Here is a 24,504-nt window from a genome sequence, read left to right on the forward strand (position 1 = left end):
CAGGTTATCTGAGCCCCACTTATTTCTTCCCCACCTTAACATCCCACCTATCCACAGGATCTGCTTCTTGTTCCTTCAGATGTGTCCTGGGCTATTCACACCCCACCACCCCAAGATCATCCTGTTCCAAGCCACCACCAATCATAGCATGCCCCAGAAGCCTGCTAATGGGCATTCCTGCCTCCACTTTGCAACTTACAATCAGTCCTCCCCACAGCAGCCAGCTCCATCTTTTACCATTGAAATCAGATAATGCCACTCCCTCACTCAAAATCCTCCAAGGGCTTCCCATTGCACTTTGACTAAAATCCCACCTCTTTGTCAAGGTCTACTCAACAAGGTCTGCCCCACCTCTTGTCCTTTAGGTGTTTGCTCAAATACCATCTTCTCAGAGACTACGCACCTCAGAGGCAGATCCCATCACCTTACCCTGTATGTGATCTTGCTTTTGAACAGCAGATCGCAGTGACCAAGCACAGTGCTAGGCACAAGGAAACTAAGCAATATTTATAAGAATGAAGAAGTGAATTCCATATCTTCATTGACATCCATGACTTCTAAGACAGAGGAAATGAGACACCTGAGGACTAAGAAAACTTACTATTAATTGGTCTGCCCTGGAAAGAAAGTATTTGGCCTGTTGTCTCAAGATAGACCATTTACGTAAGGAAATCAGAATAAATATTATTTTTTATGTGTAACTATGGTTGAAATCCGACTGATAAAAATAAAAGTCTGGACTAGTAACTATTTGAGCTTACTATTTACGAAGTTGCAGTATGTATAATTACGTTTACATCAATATAGTATTTTCTACTTTCAAAAGCACTTTACTATATATTAACTCATCTTTTTCCAAAATAACTTTATGAAAGAGACAAGTAGTATTCTCTGCATTTTACAGATTTAAAAAAGTGCTAATGGCACTATAGCCAGTAAGTATCAGGTCACAATATGGCCTGGCAAACCTGAAGGCCCAAAGACTAACCTTACGAGGATATTTTCATTTATGTCACACTGGGAAAAGGACAGATAGGATACACAGAGGAAAGGCTTTTGTTTAGGGTGGTATATGATGTTTCTGTAGGGTGGTGTATTTGTTTCCTAGGGTTGTCATAACAAATTACCACAAACTGGATGGCTTAAAACAACAGAAATGTGTTTTCTTACAGTTTAGGAGGCTAGATGTTCAAAATCAAGGTGTTGGCAGAGCTATGCTCTCTCTGAAGGCTTTAGGGGAGGATTTTTCCCTGCCTCTTCCATCTTCCGGTGGCTCCCGAAATTCTTGGCATTGCTTGGCCTGTGGCAACATCACTGTAGTCTCTGTGTGTCCTTTCTTCTTCTTATAAGGATACCAGTAATCAGCTCTAGGACCCATCCACATCCAGTATGACCTCATCTTAACTAATTACATCTGCAAGGAGCAAACAAGATCACATTCTGAGATTCTGGGTGGACAAGAATTTTGGGGCGACATTATTCAACCCACTAAAGACGGGCAGTATGAAACTGTAAACATCACCTTCCTGTTCATCCTCAGTTTCTGTATGTTCTTTAAAAGAACAGGGATCCTATATATTTTCTCCTTGCATTTTGTTCTCTCCCCTGCCTCTGACTCATACCACCACTGGCTCTTATCCCTGTCTCTTCCCCTTCCAGTAATATTTCTGTAACATTCTCTATGGATGAATCACACAAACATGCACATTATGAATCCATGCAATGGTACAACTTGGTTTTCTTTAGAAACTTTTCTAGGATATAGATTCCAATGATGTTCCCAAAATCAGATAAATTCTAGCTAGAAGCATAATAGCTCTTAGGCAGAAGAGCACCCAGTGGTTCCAGGCCATGGTAAAGGAAGGCTGGAGGAACAGTTCATCAATAGCTGAGTCATAGGGTTCCTATTAATAGTCATATAACTAGGATTGTTTCAATATAGCATTTAAGGTTTATAGTCTTTATGATGGTCTTTCTCATGCCAAAGGAAAGAACTTAAAAGATAATGACTTATTTTAGAATCTCTTAGTACTAATCCGTTTTGAGCTCCATTTCACAAGCTCTATTTCAAGTGAATATTTACATAGTGTTCATAGCTATGATCTTCATATTGTAGCATCATATGTTCACAGATATTGTGGTCTTTGACAATCTCTCCTGTTATCTATTTCATTTTCCTTCCCTGGTTACAGAGGAAAACTCATACCTATAAATAATCACTTATGTTTTCTTTTCTCTGCTTGCAGTTTTGACTAGCTTATTTTCTCACTGAATATGGCTGTATTCAGTTCCTACCAATACGAAGAGACTATTGCTAAATATATTTTTTTAACCTATTAGAGGAAGTTTCTGGCTCTCTGGCCTTAAAATCCTGTCTCCATTTATTCTTGAATAAAAAAATTAGAAAGAAAACATGATATTATGCCTTACACATAGTAGGAATTCAATCAACATTTATTTCATTTGGAAATTGACAGCAATATTTTGATTTAAATTGTACTAGATGAATAAATACAAATGGCATTCACTTGATGATGGCAAAATGGTGCTGGGACAACATCCAACAATGCGCCAAATGTTCCAAAATAAATTCAGATAAATAAAAATATTACAAATAGGCCCATAAAATTACTAGAAGAAATCATGAGAGAATTTTTTAAAATACTGTTGGAGAGAAGTCTTTTCTAAATATAACACACAACCCAGAAGTCAAAACATAAGGATTTATAAATTCATCATCATAAAAGTAAAACAAATTTCTATATGAAAAAAATCATCATAAGTAAACAGAAAAATGACAAGCTGGGAAGAATTTATAATTCATATAACAGACAAACGGTTAATTTCTATAACATATGGATAAGAAGCTCCTATAAATCCATATATAAAAGTCTAATAACCTAACGGAAAACAGGGAAATAGTTCATAGGAAAAGAAATAAAATTACTTTTAATCATATTAAGTAAACAAGCTCACTCACAGTAAGAGAAACACAAATTAACTCCACACTGAGATACTATTTGCAAAACCCCCAAACTACTGATAATACAATGAACTTGTGAAGGTGTGGTAAAATAGGTTTGTTTCATACATTGATGGTGGAAGTGGAAAGTGGCACAAACTCTATGGAATGAAATTTTCCAAGACCCACTAAAATTACATGCAGCTACCCTTTTATCTAGCAAGTCCAGTTCTATGAATTTATCCTACAGATATGCCTGCACACATGTGAAATGGCACATGTAGAAGGCTATTCATTGCAGTTTTGTAATCGTAAAAGATTAGAAACTACCTAAATGGCCATCAGTAGGATGCTGGTTACATAAACAATGGTGTGTCCACACAATGAGATATCATGAAGCTATGAAAACACTGAGTATTCTCCTAAACAGAAATTCTTTCTTTGTAACCATTGCAGGAAAATAAAATAATGACAGGAGGGGTCAAGAAAGGTCTTAATATCTATGAACATAATACATTGTAAATGAAAACAAAAAGGTGTAGAACAGGTTGTGTAGTGTGCTGTTTGTGTAAAATTGGACAGAGGAGCATACACATGTATTAATGTTTGCTCATATATGTATGGAATATCTAAAAGGGTACGCAAAAACATAACATGCTTTGCCTTTGGGAAAAGGAACAAGGTGGATAGAAACAGGATTTTCACCGTGATCCTTTCGTATTTTGCTTTTTGAACTCGAAGGATATATTCTCTATTTAATAAATAAATATATTATAAAAATAGCTCTTACACATAGACATACCCATAACCACATGTATACCCAGATCAAACTTCATTTGCTAATCAGACCTCAGACCCAGAAAGATGAATAAATCCTTGGCAAGTGAAGTTCTCGGCAACATTACCAGGCTATTGGGCTTTGGGAGTTACTGACATATTGACACCTGTGCTATAATTAGGGTAAGTGGAACTCACCAAACATATTCGTCTTCTGAATTCCTAGCACACACCAGGCACATTTGTTGAATTCAGAAACAAAAAAAAATGAAGGATAAAATACAGGTTTAACAGCAAATGGCCTTTGTGGATAATCCCAAACTATTAGTAAAGTAAAAATCATCACAGTTGCTGTGCGCAGTAAGTCTGGAGACCTGACTTCCAACACTGGGTTGTCAGTTCACTGCATCACTAGTGAGTAGGGAGCCTGGACTAGATCACTTCTAATGCTCCCCCCAACTACATTTCTCCTGGAAGTATCCTAATTGCAGCATTCTTTACCTGAGTGAATGACCAATCTCTTCATATAGGGTTATGTTGAAGTCTTCAGCTTCTCAGACCTGGAAAGACCTCAGTGTGTTTCCTAGGATCTCAGTCTGACACCTTTCCTCTTTGCCTTCAAATACACACAAGTCTTCCTGTTACCCCAAAAAACCTTCTCTTGAGTCAATGGTCCATTTTGCTATCCTTCTATATCACTCTTCTTTTTCTCTGTCAAATTTCTCCAGTATGGGAATTATACTTCTCCCATGATTTAAATTGACTGATACTTCTATCTGTCTCTTTCCCTTATTGAGGTAAAATTCTCATAAGATACAATTAACTATTTTAATGTACAATTTAGGGGCATTAGTACATTCACAATGTTGTCCAGTTATTACCTCTATCTAGTTCCAAAACATTTCATCATCCTTCAAAGGAGACCTTGCACCTATTAAGCAGTCATTCTCTGTTCCCTCCTCCCCCCAGACACTGGCAACCACTGATCTACTTTCTGTCTTTATGGATTTGCCTATTCTGTATATTTCATATAAATGGAATCATACATATGCAACCCGTGGTGTCTGGATTCTTTTGAGGTTCATCCATACTATAACAGGGGTGTCCAATATTTTGGCTTCCCTGGGCCACACTGAAAGAAGAATTGTCTTGGCCCACACACAAAATACACTAACTCTAACGATAGCTGATGAACTAAAAAAAATTGCAAAAGAACTCATAATGTTTTAAGTTCACACATTTGTGTTGGACCACATTCAAAGCCATCCTGGGCCGCATGTGGTCTGCAGGCTGCATATTGGACAAGCTTGTGGGGACTTCTTTCTTTTTCATGGCTGAACAGTTCATTGAACAGATGTACTACATTTTGTTTACCCATTCATTCCATTGATGGGCATCTGGGCTGCTTCCACCTTTTGGCCATTGCAAATAGTGCCGCTATGCACATTAGTGTACACATATTTGGTCAACCTGTTTTCAATTATTTGGGGTATATACCTAAGGAAGGGGATTTCTGGGTCACATGGTAATCCTATGTTTAACTTTTTGAAAACTTTTTGTGTCTCTTTTTGAAGCAGTTTTCTCAGGCTCAGGGTGCAGACATTCATGACAGGCTCTTTCAATCAACAAATATTTATTAAGTGTCTACCAAGGGACAGGCCCTTTGCTCAGACGTTGGGGGATTCAAAGGTGAGCAAGACAGTCTCTTCATTGAAGGGCCTCAGGGTCTGGCAAAAAGTAGATGGGGAAAAAATAAAACACAAACTGGGTCATGTGTTTCCAACAATAAAAACCCTCCAGAGACTTACCATGGCAACCATAAGAAAATCTAAATTCCTTACTAGAGCCTTCAAGGCTCTGTCTATGCAGTTGACCTTACGCAGTCTTCATGTGGGAAAAACTCTGCTTGCTCACTGCTGTACCTTAAAACCTAGAAGAGTCGTCCCTTCATGAATATTTGTAAAACATAAATCAATACAGAAATGGGTGAATGCCCTTCTGTTCTCCCCCTTGGGCTCTATGCTCTAGCCTTTGTTCTGTGCCTTGAATGCGCCAACTCATTCCTTTCTCAGGGCCTTTGCACATGTTGGTCCTCCTATTTGGAATGCTGGTTCCCAGATCTTCACATGGCTGTTTCCTTCTCATCATTCAGGACCCCTGACCACCCTAGCTCAGAGACACATCCAACTCCATGCATTTAAACATTATCCTCTCTTATTTTTTTCATTGAACTTATCCATTCCTGAACATGCTTATTTCTTACTCTCCTTCCAAATTTAGGTCCTGTTTATATTATTTGCTGCTACATCACCTATACCTGGCACACATTAGGTGATTAATAAATATTTGTTGACTGATGAATAATTGCACTACAGTGGTGTCAAATGCTTACATTATGGTATATACAAAGCCCAGTGTTGGCTCCAAGGAGGGGGTGAGCTAGGAGGAGTCCTGGGAACTGAGCTTCCAGTTTTCTATCTGTGTCCACCTGCAAAGCTTCTACAATTATCTCTATGCCCCAAACACACCTCTGTCCCATGCATACTCCTATATTTCTGACTACTTACTGGACATTTCCAAATTATCATTCCCTAGCCCCAACAAACTGAATTTTTTCCTGCAAACTTAGGATCTAATGGCCTGCTTTGATATTTTCTTCAGCTGTGACATCAAACCATCAAAACACCATTTCCAAAATAACTTAAAGAGTATGACTGGATTGTTTGTAACACAAAGGATAAATCCTCAGGGGATGGATACCCCATTCCCCATGACATGCTTATTTTATATTTCATGCCTGTATCAAAACAGCCCAGATATCCCACAAATATATACATCTACTATGTACCCACACAAATTAAAAATTAGAAAGTCAACAAAACCCCAAAACCATCAGTTCCTTCAATACTTCTAGTCTTATCTTCCATTCCCCAAGAGAATCAATAGAGTTAGACAGATCCCAAACACACTAGAAATAGCATGTTGTGATTTCCAAGTATGGCCTTTCCTTTGTCATTGTCTATCCAAAGTTTTCTAACACGGATATGAGGAGGCCTTAACTAACTGTTCCAGTCCACATTTATTTGGCCTTCATGGGACCTCCTAAAGCCTGTAATATCTTTCATTTTGGTATTTAATAAACATGACCTTGTTTAAATAGAAATATTTCACTCATTTACCCCAAAGAACAGAAAATTCTTGAAATATAGGCTGTTTAAAATCTCCTTAATATCCACAGCCTCTCACACAGAGCTATATGCACACAGTACACACATAGGCAGTATCTTAATGAGTAAACAAATATGAACACTGAGAAACAATGACAAAATTTATCATGGGCCAGGAAAAGATTTCCAGAGAGGCTAAAAGTAGAGACGACTTGTATCTTTGCTTTCTATAAATCCTTCTCGCAGTAGTTCTCAATCGTGGCTCCATGTTAGAATCACAAGGCAATCTTTACCAATGGTAGGGCCCCATTCCTAGAGATTCTGATTTAGCTGGTCTTGTTTGGAGCTCTGGAGTCTTTTTCCAGAATCCATCATGATTTATAAAATGTTACTTATATATTTCCATGGATGCTTTCTTTTTTTCTTGAGTTTGTGGGTTTTATGTATGACAAACTATATGTCTGTCATGGTAAAGGAAGGGTTCTACTGAAATGTGAACTTTTAATTTAGAATAATCTCAAGATGAAGTGTTTGGGGACAACAGTGCTATGGTCTGAATATTTGTGTCACTCTAAAACTCATGCTAAAACTTAGCAGCGTTATGGTGTGGGGAGCTGGGGCCTTTGAGAGGTGATTAGGTCATGAGGGAGGAACGCTCACAAATGGGATTAGTGACCTAATAAAAGAGGCCCCAGAGAGCTGCCTTGCCCTTCCACTATGTGAAGACACAGTGAGAAGGCACCACCTATGAACCAGGAAATGTGCCTTCACCAGATACTGAATCTGCTGACATTTTGATCTTGGACTTCCCAGCCTCCAGAATTTTGAGAAATAAATTTCTGTTGTTTATAAGCTACTCTGTTTATGGTATCTCATTATAACAGCCCAAATAGCCTAAGACAGAGAGTAAAATATCCACTGATAATATTAAAACTAAACATACAGAAGAGGTGGCAGACACTATTTGTTTGTCATTCAACAACCATTACAGCTCTTCTTCTTTGCTAACAAAACTCTGATTTTGTTCAAACGGTAATGTGTCCAGCCTCAGGGGATGGATCACAATTGGCCTGGGACCATTTGGCAATCTATGCCTCTTTGTTTGATACTTACCTTTCTAGCTCCTTGAAGCTAAGGTGACCATGTGACAGAGTCCCTGCCAATGATATTTATGGGTAAGTCTATTGACTTACTGGGAAATAGTTTGCTTTCTAAAAACGAGGCAGGCCTTGTGTGTGTCTTGTTTCCCTTCCTGATTAGATGCTTCATCAGCATTACCAAAAGTAAAAGCACAGGGACAAAAAGCCAATATACTGAAGATGACAGGATAGAAGGAGGAAAAGGTTTTGAGTTTCTGATAATAATATTGAGTCTCTGGAACTACCACCTTCCAACATCTTACTGTCTGAAATTAAATGTCTTTATTACATACTCAACTAACAGATGTCAAGTTTTCTGTTTTTTTCTGCTAAAAGCATTCTCAACTGTCTTAGTCTGCTCGTGCTGCTATAAGCAAAATACCATAAACCAGGTGGCTTAAACAACAGAGATTTTCTCACAGTTCTGGGGGCTAGAAGTCCAAGATCAAAGTTCAGTAAGGTTGGTTCCCAGTGAGGGCATCCTGGTTTGCAGACAGCCGCCTTCTCCACCGAGTCCTCACGTGGTCTTTCCTCAGTACATGCCTGTGCCTCAGGAGAGAGCAAGCTCTCTGAGATCTTTTTTTATAAGGACATGAATCCTATAATGAGGGTCCCACCCAAATGACTTCATCTACTCCTGATTACTTCCTAAATGCCCTATTTTCAAGTATCATGACATTGGGGCTTAGGGCTTCAACATATGAGTTTTGTAGGGGACACAATCAGTCTCTACACCAACTAATACAAAATTGCTCTGTTCACATATAGGAATATCTTTAGCCGATGGCTATTCCCAAAGCTAAAAGAAAAGCCTTGTCTATGCTTTTAATGGCATTCTTCAGGGGTTGGTAAAAAATCATGGATGTACCATGAAGAATACTGCAGAACATATAAAAATGTGGCAAAAAAGAAACAAAAAAAAGTACAAAAAATGACAAAAGTAGAAATCCTCTGTCTATTCATTCACTAAATATTCATTGAATGCCTGTTATATGCACCTCACCCTGTGGGGATTCAAAAGTGGAAGTTGTAGGGTCCCAGACCTCTACAGTCTATTAGGAAAGATAAGAGATAGAGAAATGACTGGCGAACAAAGACCACAATTTTCACCCTATGGAGATACAAAGTGGTATGAAAGTTCAGTATTAGGAGAGAGAACTTCATCGAAGAGGTGAGAGTTGGCATGCCCCTTAGGTTAGCATGAGCATCTCTGTAAAAGCCAGATGTAAACTGCTGCAGGGAGCCATATACATAGCATTGTCCCATCTGCTTTGGGCTGCCTTCTCTCAGAATGGATTCTCCTGCTGAAAATGGACAGCTAATCAACTTACTTATGAATCTGCAGCAGAGTTTTAAGCCTGATCTTGCTGATGAAGACGAATTCATATTTGCTTGGAAGAAATGTTTCAGTTTAATCCAGGGTACTAACTTTTTTGGGCCACTTTAATATTATTTAGGAACATGGCAGGGTAATTAACCAGCAGCTTGTGCTAATACACTTAGAAAACATAAAATCATTATTACTTTCTCATCAGATTCATCATTAATACCTTTAACTATCAGGAATATTGGTTCTTAGCCTTCAATGACTTATTGGGGAAACTGCTATATTATAAAAGCCAATAAATTGTTTGGCCCCTTAAGGAGAGCTAAAGAAAATTTATGTCAGTGTAGGTTATGTAATTTCTTCCAAATTTTCACTCGTCTCTACCATGTACCCCAGTGCCACTTCAACCAGCTTGCTGTTAACAGTCACAGAACCTGAGGTGGGAGCTCAAATGGAGGTCTGTATTCCATATATCTAAATATTTAAAAGTTACAAATCAAATGGTTACATAAAAACATATAACATGTTGTATCTTCTTACTCTGACAAATACATACCTTCATTACACCCTGAGAAACCACATATTCTAGTTAGGAACCCTTGGACTTTGGACCATGACAGTGTGGGTATTTAGTTCACAGGTCCCAGACTCCAACCCATCCCCCTTCTCTTTCTACCTCTGGCTTTGTCTCTCACTATGAATTATTTCATGCAGATCTGTGTGGGCACTCTGCCTACACATCCAAAATTCATTCATTCCCCAGTCCTGCAAACAGTCACACCTTGGATATCCCTCAGGCCTAGTGTTGTAGATCAAAAGGATGGACCCAGGGAAGAGTCCTGTACAGGTCTTGCAGGCACGCTTGAATTTCTAGAGTCCTGAGGAGTGGAAAGTGGTCTAGAGGAAGGGAGGCTGGCAAGAGATGAGTGGGCACCCTGCTCCCTGTCCCCCTGATCCCATGGAATCCCCACACAATGGGAAGGGATGAGATGGAGTCTGAGTGGGGCCAGAGTAGAGCCCTCTAATATGAGGCACAGAACTGGGGCCCATCTTGCTGTACGTTAGACTCTCTGCTCTGCTGCTTGTCAGCAGTGGGGACTTATGCCAGTATTTGCCTATATGAGCCTCAGTTTCCTGATCTGCATGTGGGGTCTTAAATTGGCTGCTTCTGCTACTACACGTGGTTGTTGAGAGATCCATGTAAATTTAACAGTGTATGTGAGTACTTTGTAAAGATTCTATATACTAGTAATGTATTGTTAATATGCCATTTTTTTTTGTTTGTTTGCCATTTTACCATGCACTAATGGAAAGGTAAAGCACCTGTCTGCTGTGCACCTGCTCTAGTGTCCTCATTTAACATATAACCAAAAATCACGAATGAAGAGCTGATGACAAGGAGGCAAAGATTACCAAATGATCATCCTTTAGGTTTTATTTTTCCTAAACTTGCTGATTCCTCCAGGTCCAGAAGGATTACTTTAAGACCCTCAGTTTGTGGACATGCGCTAATTTGCATGAGTGATTTGGCCCCCAGATTGATGCTGTGCAAGGGACATTACTCTCCAGCTATAAGGCAGGGTAACTCCTGCATTAAGCAGGAAGCTGACTGATATCTCATCCCTTCAGCTGGCAGAGAATATGCAGTGTAGCTTTGTGGCAAAGGCAGGAGATTGAACGACTGGGGTGTGCCGGGGAATGAATTACACCGTGAGCTTCTGCATTCATAAAAATGAGGCCACTCTTGGGTCAGGCGGGTGGGTGATGTGTCACACAGGCAGGTTAAACTGATTCGACCCTCTGGCTCACTGATTTGAAGCTGACAAAAGGGGCTGTGCTGTGGCTCTGGGCTCAGAATTATCTTACTATTGTCTCTGGCCATTTTGAACCACGAAAGCCTCTGGATTTTTATTTTTTTTTAGGATTGTATTTTCTTTCTTTCTTCTTCTTTTAAAAAATCTATTTCATTCCTATTTGCACAGAAATCCAAATCAATTTCATTCTCAGGGTAGGGATTTTGCTATATTTGGGGCAAAATCCCCATATCTTTATCCTGTTTTAGCATCTTGCTAAATAGAACAAATTGTGCTATTTCTGGTTTTTTGCTTTTCAAAAGAAATTACTTCCCTGTCATTTCTAGACATTCAGGCAGAAGAGTCTGCCTTGATTACCCATCCTTCCTCTTCCCTCCCCCTTTCAAGTCTCTGGCTTCTGCACTGCTAGGGAAGGATTCAATTAAATGAGGTGTCAATGGAGCTACAATGGTTTCAGGTCAGAGACGTCAGTAAAAAGCTCCAGAGTTGCGCTACCCCTGTGTATGTAAATGTATATATTTATACCGGCGATGTCAACTTGCAGGACTCTCCTCCTCTTCTCTTCCCGATCAAAGATGAATGCTGAGGCAATTACTGCAAAGGAAAAGAAAATCAGGGCCCCCTCTTCATCCCTGTGCTGTTGGAGTTTAATTGCTTGGAATAATGGAGCAGGAGTCCCTTTCCTTTGCACACAGCCACATTCACACACACACAAACTTTCACAAATGGTTGTGCTAAGGCATAAACACACATGATGGAGTGTGCAGGAAAATATTCACGTACCCCTAAGTCCTATGCATGTACATATTCACGCACATATTCATGTACCCCTAGGTCCTATGCATGTACATTTTCCTGCGTGATACAAGGAAAAAATACTGTGATCTCTGACTAATTTAATAAAAGCAATGCATAGTATCTGGCCCATATTAAAAGCTATATTTTTTCTTCCTTTATAAAAGACTGAAAATTTTTATTCTTATACTAAAAGAGATAAAGTCAAAGAAGGAAGAAAATATAGGGAGAAGTCATAGCAACAAAATACACAAATTCTTTAAATTGCTTTTGTTGTTTAATTCTTCTGTACAAATCACAGAAGTCCTAGGTCTCTGCACAAACACTTCACATGTTAAAACCCCTCTCAGACCATTTTTGCTTTGTGTACGCAGTTACAGGGGAAAGCTAAGTATTCCACACTATTCACTGTGTTCTAGGCTATTCTGTTTTTGTTCTCATATGGCATGGGTCAGGAAGAGGGATTCTAAGTTGCATCAACAAATACAAGGAGTGACATTCAGACACAGAAAATGTGAGCTCTGTCTATAATTAGTTCTGCTGTGTCCAGGCACCGGTAATGCACATGGCATCAAGCTGGGGTGAATCTATGGTCACACAAAGAACATGGGCTCTAAAGCATCCACATGGTAAATATAGGTTTTCATTTCAGCTTCCCGAGGGCTGTCAGGTTTTAAATATTATTATTTGGCTTAATTGGTTCCTTCTTTGATGGCAAGCGAGTAAAGATGGGGGAAAAAAACCCTCACAAATCCTGTGATCAACACAAAGACACACCACAGACACTTGGCTTTGTGTTAGGACCACTGAAAGTTTTTCTTTTTGTGGACTGAATAGTTAAGGTTGTGGGAGTGAAGTACGTGCCCATACTTCCTAGGAAAGTTAAGAATAAACACAGATTCTTAGAAAGGAATTCAGACATGTTTTTTTCCACTGTTGTGATTTTTGAAATTTTTTTCTGAAAATTTCAGAAAATGGAACCAAGTATAAATAACAACAACAAAATCCCAAATTACCTTATTTTAGGAGTTTGGAGATAAATGTGGTTATGTGGAAGAGCCCCACAAATATTTCAAAGTGTTGCCTTGAAACCTTTAATGTCTGTAATGTTTTTGTTTGTTTTGTCCTAAGGCTGTTCTTGGCCTTGAGGATGTTCTCTCTTTAGGGTCCCCAGTGCTTTAGAAGGCAGTGAGCAAGAGAGATCAAGTCCTTGCCTTCCAGAGTTTATATTCCAGTAGAAGAGAAAGACTTGAGCAAATAAATAAATTGACATACATTATAATGTCAAGTAACAGTTGAGTGCTATGAAGAAAAATAAAACAAGATCAGAAGAGAGAGACTGATGGAGTTTTTTTTTTTTTTTTTTTTTTTTTTTTTTAAGACAGGGCAATCAAGGAAGGCTTCACTGAGGAAGTGACGTTTGAGCACAGACCTGTTTGAAGTGGAGTGAGCCATGGGAACATCTGTGGGGCAGGGGAATATACTTGGCTGAAAAAAAACACAAGTCCTAAATTGAAAGATGGGAATGTGCTTGGTATATTTAAGGAACAGCAAGGAGGCTGGCATGGCTGAAGGGCAGTAAGAAGAGTAGAAGAAAATGAATCAGAGAGGTAGCCAGGGGGTATATTGTATTGGGCCATGCAGGCCAAGTAAGACCTTATATTTTATTCTAATAGTGATGAGGAATCATTGGAAGATATTGAGGAGAGAATGATATTCTCTGGTCGACATTGTAAAGGGCTAATTCTGGCCACTATGTGGGGGAAAAGCATAGGGAGGCAAAACTGGAAACAGACATCAGTTAGGAGAGTATTACAGCACCAAAAGAGAAATAATGGTGGCTTGAATTAGGGTAGTAACAGTGGAGGTGATGGGAAGAGAAATTGTACTCATAAGCTCTTCCTAAGGAATCTACTAGAGGACAAACTTTAGACTAAAATTACTAGAGAGGCATTAAACATTAAATAGTTACTTGTAGAACTAAGTGGGGATTAAAAAAAGAGTTTATAGTATGTAATACCTATGTGATCTGAAAATCTAAAGATGGTCTAACCATTAAAAATAGTGGAGGGGCAGAGAGAAATAAGGATAACGTATGCCAAAAATATTTAACTGTTTTTAGTAATCAAAAATGGTTTTTGATGGTAGAATAAGGATAATTTCAAACTCATATATGTAATATGGTATAAAGTAAATGAGTAATTATGGGATATTCTAATTCTATCATCCCATATGTCCTTGAGAACCAGAACTCTTGGTGTGGAAGAAAAAAGATGTAGGTGCAACACAGAACATTTAAATTAATCCTGTAGTCCTGAATTTGAATTGGAGATATCAATATGAACTTATGATACTTATGATGTATTTATCTCACTACATGGGAAATATAGGCTACATATATATAATAAATATAATAACATAAGTATATGTAATTAGATATTTATAAACATAAATATAGGAAATAAATGCTATATTTAAAAATATCCATATATATATATAAAATTTCATAGTTCAATCCATTTAAAACGCCTGGAAATAACGACCAATCCATTAGCATTAAGAATCTTTAGTGCCCAGATTGTGGTCTTGAAATACTATTTTCTATTAACAGAAATCGAAGCTTCTTAGAGAAATGGTTGATTCCAGGTCTAATGCAAGAAACATACACGATAAGTTGGAATATTGTACTAGTCTGTTTTCATGCTGCTGATAAAGACATATCTGAGACTGGGCAATTTATAAAAGAAAGAGGTTTAATGGACTTAAAGTTCTGCGTGACTGCGGAGGCCTTACAATCATGGTGGAAGGCAAGGAGGACCAGGTCACATCTTACATGTGTGGCAGCAGGCAAAGAGAGAGCTTGTGCTGGGAAACTCCCCTTTTTAAAACTATCAGATCTTGTAAGACTCATTCACTATCATGAGAACAACACAAGAAAGACCTGCCCCCATGATTCAATTACTTCCCACAGGGTCCCTCCCATAATACGTGGGAATTCAAGATGAGATTTGGGTGGGGATACAGCCAAACTGTATCAAATATCCTTTTTTTTTTTCTTTTCATTCTTTTTCCCATTTAAAAAGTTATTTTTAATTTCACATATGCATGGGGTACATAGTAATGTTTTGATATATATAATGTATAGTGATCAGATCAGGGTAATTCGTGTATCTATTGCTTCAAATATTTATCATTTCTTTGTGCTGGGAATGTTCAATATCTTTCTTCTAGCTATCTAAATAACATACTATTGTTAACTATAGTCATCCTACAGTGGTATAGAACACTAGAACTTATTCCTTTTATTTAGTTGTAATTTTGTATCTTTTAATAAATCTCTCCCTATCTCTCCATTCTTCCTACACTTTCTAGCCTCTAGTATCATCTGTTCTACCTTTCACTTTTTTATAAGAGCAAGTTTTTTTAGCTTCAACATATGAGTGAGAACATGTGGTGTTTAACTTTCTGTTCCTGGCTTATTTCACTTAACATAATATCCTCCAGTTCCATCTATGTTGCTGCAAATGATGAGATTTCATTTTTTTTACGGCAAAATAGTATATATATATAATAGCATATATACTACATTTTCTTTATCCATTTATTTCTTGTTGGATACCTAGGTTGACTCCACATCTTGGCTATTGTGAATAATGCTGCAATAAACATGGGGGACAAATATATCTTCAGAATAATGACTTCCTTTCCTCTAAATAAATGCGCAATAGTGGGATTCCATGGGATCACATGGTAGTTCTATTTGTAGTTTCTTAAGGAACTTTTTTATTGTTCTCCAGAGTGGCTGTACTAGTTTACATTCCCACCAACAGTGTGTAAGAGCTCCCTTTTCTCTGCATCCGTGACAGCATTTGTTATTTTTTGACTTTTTGATAATAACAATCCTAATGGGTGAGATGATACCTCACTGTAGTTTTGATTTGCAATTCTCTGATGATTAGTGATGTTAAGCATTTTTTCATATATTTTTGGCTATTTATATGTCTCTTGAGAAATGTCTGTTTAGATCATTTGGCCTTTTTTTTTTTTTTTTTCTTTTTTTTGCTGTTGAGATGTTTAGGTTTCTTATGTATTCTGGATATTAATCTCCTGTCAGATGAGTAGTTTGCAAATATTTCCTCCTAGTCTGTAGTTGTCTTTTCACTCTGTTAATTGTTTCCTTTGCTATGCAGAAGGTTTTTAATTTGACATAATCCTATTTACTTGTTTTTGCTTTTGATACCTGTGCTTTTGAAATATTATTCATAAAATATTTTCCCAGACCAGTGTCCTTAAGCACTTTTCCTATTTTTTTTTTTTCTAAGAGTTTATTTTTTAGGGTCTTACATATAGGTCTTTTTTCTATTTTGAGTTGACTTTTGTATAGTGTGAGAGGTGGGGTTCTAGTTTCATTCTTCTGCAGCTGATTCTAGGTTTGAGGCAGGAAACACACAAGATAAGTCTGCATTTCTTAACATACAAGATAGCATGGAAGCTTATCAGAGACTACTGGGGTCATTTCAATACACTAAGGAACAAACACGAAGAGATTTCGTCTCACAGGCAAAGATGAGATATTTTGAGCTTCAAGAATTGCAATGATTTGAAATCTATCAACTGTTTAAATCCATGAATTAATAACTACATATACGTTAAAAACAACTAACTGGTCACTTTCTGAGGACAACAGGGAACTAATTAACTATCTTGACAACAGAGTAAAAATACAGATAGTATCAAGCATTTATTTTGCTCTTTTTATATAAATCGTCCTACTAGGTAGCCAAATAATAGACAAGGAGAAGCACCTCTTTATAAAATTGTTCAGTTAAAATATGAACTGAAATAGATTGATAATATCACCATTTTGTGATACCGACTGAATTAACAGATCTAGGGATTGAGCATTAATAATTGTTACAACATTTAAAAAGAAAAAAAAAAAAACCAGTTATTATATGCCTACTGATGAAAGAACACAATTCACCTATGGTCTTGCCAAATGGTTGGAACCTTCAGAGGTCAAGTCTCTGGATTTAGCTGCCAAATTGCAGAAATACAGAGGACAGAGGAACATGTTGAACTTCATCATGAGTCTGCAACTGTCAATACTTAAACTATGAGAATCCTACAAGTCAGGCAGCCTGGGTTCTTTAACAGATAAATTATAAGAAAAGAAAAGGAATGGAGAGGAAAACTGTAGAGACTTCAATGACATATCAAGTTTAAAAAGTAGAGAAGACTAAACTGTAGAAGCTAAAGATGTAGTTGGGTGACAAAACATAAAGAAATATAAATGTCTACTACAAAAGTCATGAGGGAGGAAGGGGGCTATAATTGTGGTGGGAAACATGGAGGGACATCTAGGTGGCTAGTAGAGTACTACTTCTTGATCGAGGTGGTGATTTTAAGGTTGTTTGCCTTACAATAATTCACTAAGCTATACATTTGTGCCATGTAGTTTTCTGTATGTGTTTTATTAATATTTTATAATAAAAAGGTACACAAAGCTAATAGCTATAGTATATACATATACATGCACATATATAGAGTTAGATAGATAAAAGATAGCTAGGTAAGTAGGTAAAATAGATAGATAGATGGATAAACAGACAGACAGAAAGACAGACAGGCACGCAGTGGATAGGCTCACATTGGCAAACAAACGTGTAAACAATAGCTCCATGGCCTCAGAGATAAGTGGGGAATCTTTTGAACAATTACAAATAGCAGGAGTTGAATGACTTATGAAAAAATAGCATCTGAGCTTGGGGGGATTTTTTTCTTTTCCCTAAGTAAACCAAGCATTTGTTAGTAGGCTCTTTTGCTTTCTGGTCAAAGCCTGAGATCTACTCTCTGAAGAAAGTGGTTGGTCTGCTTAGGGATGGCTTCTTGGAAGCTGCTGGGGCCTTAAAGAGAAGAAGAGCAAGATTGACCTTCCTCCATGGAAGACCTTGAGGGAAGAAAGAAAAAGAAAGGACAATCCTATCCAAGAATGGTAGATGCAAAAGTGTTTTACCTTCAGAAAGTCTCCTTAACTTTTATAATCACTGAAGTTCCCAGCCAGTCTTCCTGCTCCACACCTGTCTGTCAAAATCTACTCACTCACTTGCCTGGAACTGGAAGTCAGTCCTTCTTTTCACTGATAAGGCCTACCAGGGAAATGAATATATTAATCACAGAGGAAACCATGATCCTGATTCATACGATGCATAGACATTAAACGAACATTAGCTATTTGAAGTTAATCAACAAAGTGACAGAGAAATCCCTAAATTTATAAACAGAAGACCTTACCATGGGAGAAACAGAGCTATCTGAGAAAACAGGAATGAAATTTATATAAATTCTAAATCATACCTTCATATGAATCTGAAAAGCTACTGTACTTATTAAATAAGACAAGAAAGTATAAGAACAGAACAGTAAAAGAACAAAAAGGAATTCCAGAAAACTAAAAATACAATTTCAAAAATAAAGAACTCAGTGGTTGAGTTGACTAATGAAATAGACATAGCTGAATACTGCATTGGTGAACTGGAAGATAAAGTCAAGGAAATCTCCCAGAATGTAGAACAAAAAGACAAAAAGAAAGAAAATTTAAAACAAAAGTCAAAATACATGGAGGATAGAATCAGGAATTCTATCATATGTTTAACAGAAGTCTCAAAAGGAGAAAATAAATATAATGGAGAAGAGCAGACAATCGCAAATATAATGGGCTATAATAAAACACGTTCCCTGAGTGATTAAAAAGACATGTACCTGTGGATTGGAAGGGACTACTGAATATCAAAGAGAACAAGTGAAAAATGACTCACACCTAGACATATCCTTATGAAATTTCAGAACTTCCAGAGTTAACAGAAAATCCTAACGGCTTTCAGTGAAGGAGGAAAGGTTATTTATAATAGAGAAGAAAGCAAACTGATGCCAAATTTTTCACTGGCAATACTGGATGTTAGTAGACCTTGAAGCAATACCTTCAAAGCTCTTAGGAAGAAAAGAAAAATCTGTACAATATTTGAAACCAAGGGGTGAATTTGAATAGGTCTGTCTACCCTGCTTGCTTTTGGTTGTTTGCTTTTTGTTATCTTTTTTTCATTTCCATGAACCTGAGTGTGGTAGTGGCTGAAGATCTCACTGCTGAATCCCGAAACTTAGCCTTCACTGGCTACTTTATAGATAACATTCACAGGTCACCATGGTAATGGTTACTTCAGTTGTTTTTAAGGAATTTGGCCCAGCTCCTGTCTAGTTCAAACCAGTTGAGACCATGAACTCTTCCACTGGGCCTGTACAAGTGCCTGAGAAGTGGCCTTCTGACATCAGATATTTCACCCTCAGATCATGCTAACGCTGCCATTTTCTGTATATATGCCCTATAAAATGCTATGAACCCAGTTGTACTTGCATATAATGAACCTGGGACTTCATTTTCCCCATCACCAATGACCTTTACCCATGCCTTACACCACCTCACCCCCCTAACCCATAAATATCTCTAAGCCTTATCTCCAGAGAGGCAGATTTGAGAGATGTTCTCCTGCCTCCTCACTTGGTGGCCTTATGAATAAATCTCTTCTCTTTTGCAAAACCCATGTCACATTGATTGATTTACTGCATTTGGGCAAAATGGACCTGGACCTAGACAGTAATATAACATTAAACTATCAATTAAATATGAGTGAAGAATTAACACAATTTTGGATGTATAAGTGCTCAGAAAGTTTATCATCCACTTATTTACATAAAAAATTACTTAAGTAGATTATTTTGAATAAATGACAACCCAAAGAAGATTATATAGAATATAAAAACAGTGGTGGCCAAGTGAAAGAAGTAAAGGAAGCTAGAACGATATTTAAGGAGAAATGAGTAGAGATCTTGGGGTTTGGGGCACTTTCCTTCAAATGGCAACCTTTTAATGATCTAGGATTACATTTGTTTCTCTATGGGTTCAATCATTCTGATATGGTTCTATTGTTACTGCACAATCATAATGTAAAAGTTGCATTTTAAGAATATTGAAACTGGACTCCTTCCTTATACCATATACAAAAAAACTCAAGATGGATTAAAGACGTGAATGTAAAGCCCAAAACGATAAAAACCCTGGAAGACAACAGAGGCAATATCTTTCAGGACACTGGCATGGGCAAAGATTTCATGACGAAGATGCCAAAAGCAATTGCCACAAAAGCAAAAATTGACAAATGGAATATGATTAAACTAAAGAGCCTCTGCAATGCAAAGGAAACTACCAACAGAGTAAACAGCCTACAGAATGGGAGAAAACTTTTGTAAACTATGTGTCTGAAAAGGTTTAATATCCAGTGTCTATAAGGAACTGAAACAAATTTACAAGAAAAACAACAAACAACCCCATTAAAAAGTGGGCAAAGGACATGAACAGACACTTTTCAAAAGATGACATACATGCGGCCAACAATCAGATGAAAAAAAAGCTCAGCATCACTGATCATTAGAGAAATGCAAATCAAAACCACAATGAGATACCATTTCACACCACTCAGAATGCCTATTATTAAAAAGTCAAAAAATAACAGATGCTGACAAGATTGTGGAGAAAAAGGAATGCTTTTACACTGTTGGTGGGAGTGTAAGTTAGTTCAACCATTGTGGAAGACAGTGTGGCAATTCCTCAAAGACCTAAAGACAGAAATACCATTTGCTCCAGCAATTCCATTACTGGTATATACCCAAAGGGTTACAAATCATTCTATTATAAAGACACATGCATGAGTATGTTCATTGTAGCATTGTTCACAATAGCAAAGACTTGGAACCAACCTAAATGCCCATCAGTAACAGATTGGATAAAGAAAATGTAGTACATATACACCATGGAATACTATGCAGCCACAAAAAAGAATGAGATCATGTCCTTTGCAGGGACATGGATGAAGCTGGAGGCCATTATCCTTAGCAAACTAATGTAGGAACAGAAAATCAAATACCAAAGTCTGCACATGTACCCCTCAACTTAAAAGATTTTTAAAAGCTGCATTTTATCCTGAGTCTTTAGAATCACCCTATGGACAATGCATGTAAGATTTATATAGAAAATATTATAAATGTTATAAATATTGAAAAAAATAAAAATAATGTAACTACCAAAAATTTGGTGGCAGATGCAGAGAAGTGAAAGGTGGAGCACTATTTCTATAATATTTTAAAAAGGTTTTCAAAGGATAAGAAATCAAGGAAGAGGTTTTTAAAAAATATGTCATTTAAAATCATGAAGGCAACCGCTAGACGAATTTAAAATATATAGCTAACGAATATTGGGGGTAGGGAAGGAGATGTGCAAAAGAAGACAGAAAGTAATGTTAAATGTACAAAGAACCTCAGCCTTTATTATTATGGAATCTATTTGGTACCAGCCAGAGTTGAAACATCAAGACAGAAGTATAAAAATATTGCTAATAGTTACAAGGGCTGATTGGTCATGTCGAGCTGGAAACAGACGTGGAAATTGAGTGGTGTTTCCTACACGACTTATGAGGAAAGGAATTTCCCAGTTATCAGAAAGGATTAGGGTTGGGCATGGTGGCTCATACCTGTAATCCCAGCACTTTGGGAGGCCAAAGAAGGAGGCTCTCTTGAGCCCAGTAATTCGAGACCAGCCTGGGCAATGTGGTGAGACCTTATCTCTACTAAAAAGAAAGAGAGAGAGAGACAGTGCTTAGGTGCTGATTAAAAAACAAAAATACAAACTAAAAGAAGCATACAGCAATTCTTTTTACCTCTCATGTCAACTATTTAATATTAGTTTATTTAATCTTCACAATCATTTCATAAGGTAGATATTGCTATCCTCATTTCACAGGTAAGAAAAACAAAGCTCCAAGAAATTAAGAAATCTATTCATGGTTATTTAGCAAGTTAGGCAGTGGAGTCTATACTAAAAACAAAGGCTGTATGACTTCGAGGTCATGCTTCTCCCAATTACCCACATTACGTCTCTATGTTAGTCTATATTTCTGTACATGGTATTGATTATATACACTTTCGTACCATGTATATTTTATCTCCATAACCAAACTGTCAGCATCTTGAGGAAGGGTTTCTTGTCTTTAACAGTTCTTGTATCTCTCTTATAGCACATAATGCAGTGCCTTTTGTGTAGAAGGAGCTTAATCAATATCTATTATATAACTCTGAAATCTATACCAATGAAAAAGAAAGTCTTGTTTTTTTAGGTAAATTTAGGTACAATAAAGGATCAGTATTACAAACTTCTACAACCCTTGAAACACATCAAAATGTCCTTTATACATTTACATCTTTGTCTTTTTCTTCATTTTCCTAATTAAACCATTAATTTTCTCAGTATTGCAAGCAAACAGGATAAATAAATCAGTATCCAATTTTTTCCCCTAAATTGTTAGTTTTCCTTTACATTATTTTCTATTCATTTTCCCTGTATTTGTCTTATCCTTTAGGAATATTACTTGTTAAAAAGAACATTGAGGGCTAGTTTATGATGCTTACCATAATGTGTAACAATATTTCTAAGGAAAACTGGCTTAAAATGGCTAAACAGGAAATTTGGGATATCATGTCTTTGTAAACAACAAGCTTCCTGTACACAATCTGTATTTTGTAGTGCTTAGCTCAATGCAAATGTGAATGCTGGTTAAATCAAACGTAATGTATGGAGTAAATCTTTGTGGACACATTGATCCTTAGTAAAGGTGCACGTGAAACATGTCTATTATAAAATCATTCACGTTAGGCAGGATGCAAATGCTCTATTCCTTTCATTCACACGGTCGTATACACAGCCCACCCTGGTCGTTGGAGCACACACAAGTTATCACACTATTCTGCTCGTGTAGATGGATTTCAGTCTGTATTTTGTTTCACTATGGCAGCATCTTGTTTCAATAACGGCTGGCTCTCAAGCTTTTTGCGGTTTTTATTCCAAGCTGAGGATGCACGCTTACAAGCTGCCTGTCTCTTTGCATTTAGCTGGAAGTGTTCACAGCCCCTCCCCCAACCACCCTTTTCACTGTTTCTGCTACTACTTTTATTCAATTCAACACTTGAGGGAACTGCAGATGAAATGCCTCTGAATCTAAATTGCCAGCAATGGAAATAACAACCTATTTTCTGACCTCCCTTTCCTCCACCCACACTTTTCGAATCCGAGTCTAGGAGCACAAAGCTGCTCTATCTCTGTCTCTTGGGTTTAGTAGTATAGTGGCTTTTCTGGACTAGGGGAAAAAAGTACAACCTCAAACAGAAATCCACTAGGAAAAATATTTGGCAAGAGAAAGAAAGAAGTGGGATGCTTATAAGATATATATAAATATGCTTATGTGCTTATAAGGTATATACAAATAGTGGGAAAGATACGATGTAGAATAAGAAATCAGAATTTATGGCGAGGGGCGGTGCTCACGCCTGCAATCCCAGCACTTTGGGAGGCTGAGGTGGGCGGATCACAAGGTCAGGAGATTGAGACCATCCTGGCTAACACGGTGAAACCCTGTCTCTACTAAAAATACAAAAAATTAGCCGGGCGAGGTGGCGGGCGCCTGTAGTCCCAGCTACTCGGAGAGGCTGTGGCAGGAGAATGGCGTGAACCCGGGAGGCGGAGCTTGCAGTGAGCTGAGATGGCGCCACTGCACTCCAGCCTGGGCGACAGAGCGAGACTCCGTCTCAAAACAAAACAAACAAAAAAAGAAATCAGAATTCACACACCACATGGTGAAGTCACCTCAGGATATTATACAATAACACCACAAGCACTAATCGCTGCTAAAGCATTTTTGAAATTTCTCTTACGAAATTGCTCTCAGCATCAGTACACAAGATACATGAGAAAACAAGCCTCTTAACACCTCATTTTAAAAAATCCTAGACAGTATTACTCAGTTTAATCACTCACCATGTTACAAGACTTCTCCATGAATTGATTATATCAATTTAAAAAGTATCAAATCTTTCCTCAAAGAAAAAAAAATCAATGAGATACTAAAATGAGATGCAGGCTAATGAGATTTTAAAATGTGATGCAGGCTCTAATGGAAAACCTTCTATGTGCCAGTGGGCAAAAGCCTTGTTAAGTAGTACTATTCCCATTGTAGAGTGAAGAAAACTATCTCATGAGAAAGATTAAGTAACTTGTCCAACGCCACACAGCCAATAAAAGGATGAGGAGATTTGAACCTAGGACTGACTTTACAGCCTACACCCTGCTTCTAAGGAATGATTTGTGACAATCTAGCATGGTGAACCCAGAGAGACAGCATGGAGCACAAGAAACATGCTGGGCACAGGAATGGATAAAATGTAAATATAATTAACCCTTGGCCATTTAGTGCTCTTCTCTATGTTTTAAAAGTAAAACGAAACAAGCTGTCGAAGAGGGACATCTACTGATATTCCCCCATTACCCTTAACTATCTGTTGAATATACTTTTTGGATATACACAGAAAATTACGTTATCATGCTTAATAGTTGTAGTGTTGTGTTTGAGGTAAGATGGAAATA

The 24,504-nt window shown here is 37.5% G+C and overlaps 1 long non-coding RNA gene across 8 annotated transcripts in view; it reads right to left on the minus strand.

Moving 5' to 3' along the window:
- The window catches only part of LOC108583549, a 115,938-nt gene extending 94,333 nt beyond the window's left edge, over window positions 1–21,605 (minus strand). For 5 of the 8 annotated variants that reach the window (XR_004179652.1, XR_004179650.1, XR_004179648.1 and 2 more), the window contains exon 1: window positions 430–4,924. This is a non-coding gene — a long non-coding RNA (uncharacterized LOC108583549). Of the gene's footprint in view, window positions 1–429; window positions 4,925–21,562 lie in introns of those variants that run through there. The other 3 variants (XR_004179649.1, XR_004179651.1, XR_002519404.2) reach the window with 3 other exon arrangements.
- Between the last annotated feature and the right edge of the window lie 2,899 nt (window positions 21,606–24,504).

Source organism: Papio anubis, chromosome 18 (assembly GCF_008728515.1).
Source record: "Papio anubis isolate 15944 chromosome 18, Panubis1.0, whole genome shotgun sequence".
Taxonomy (NCBI): Eukaryota; Metazoa; Chordata; class Mammalia; order Primates; family Cercopithecidae; genus Papio; species Papio anubis.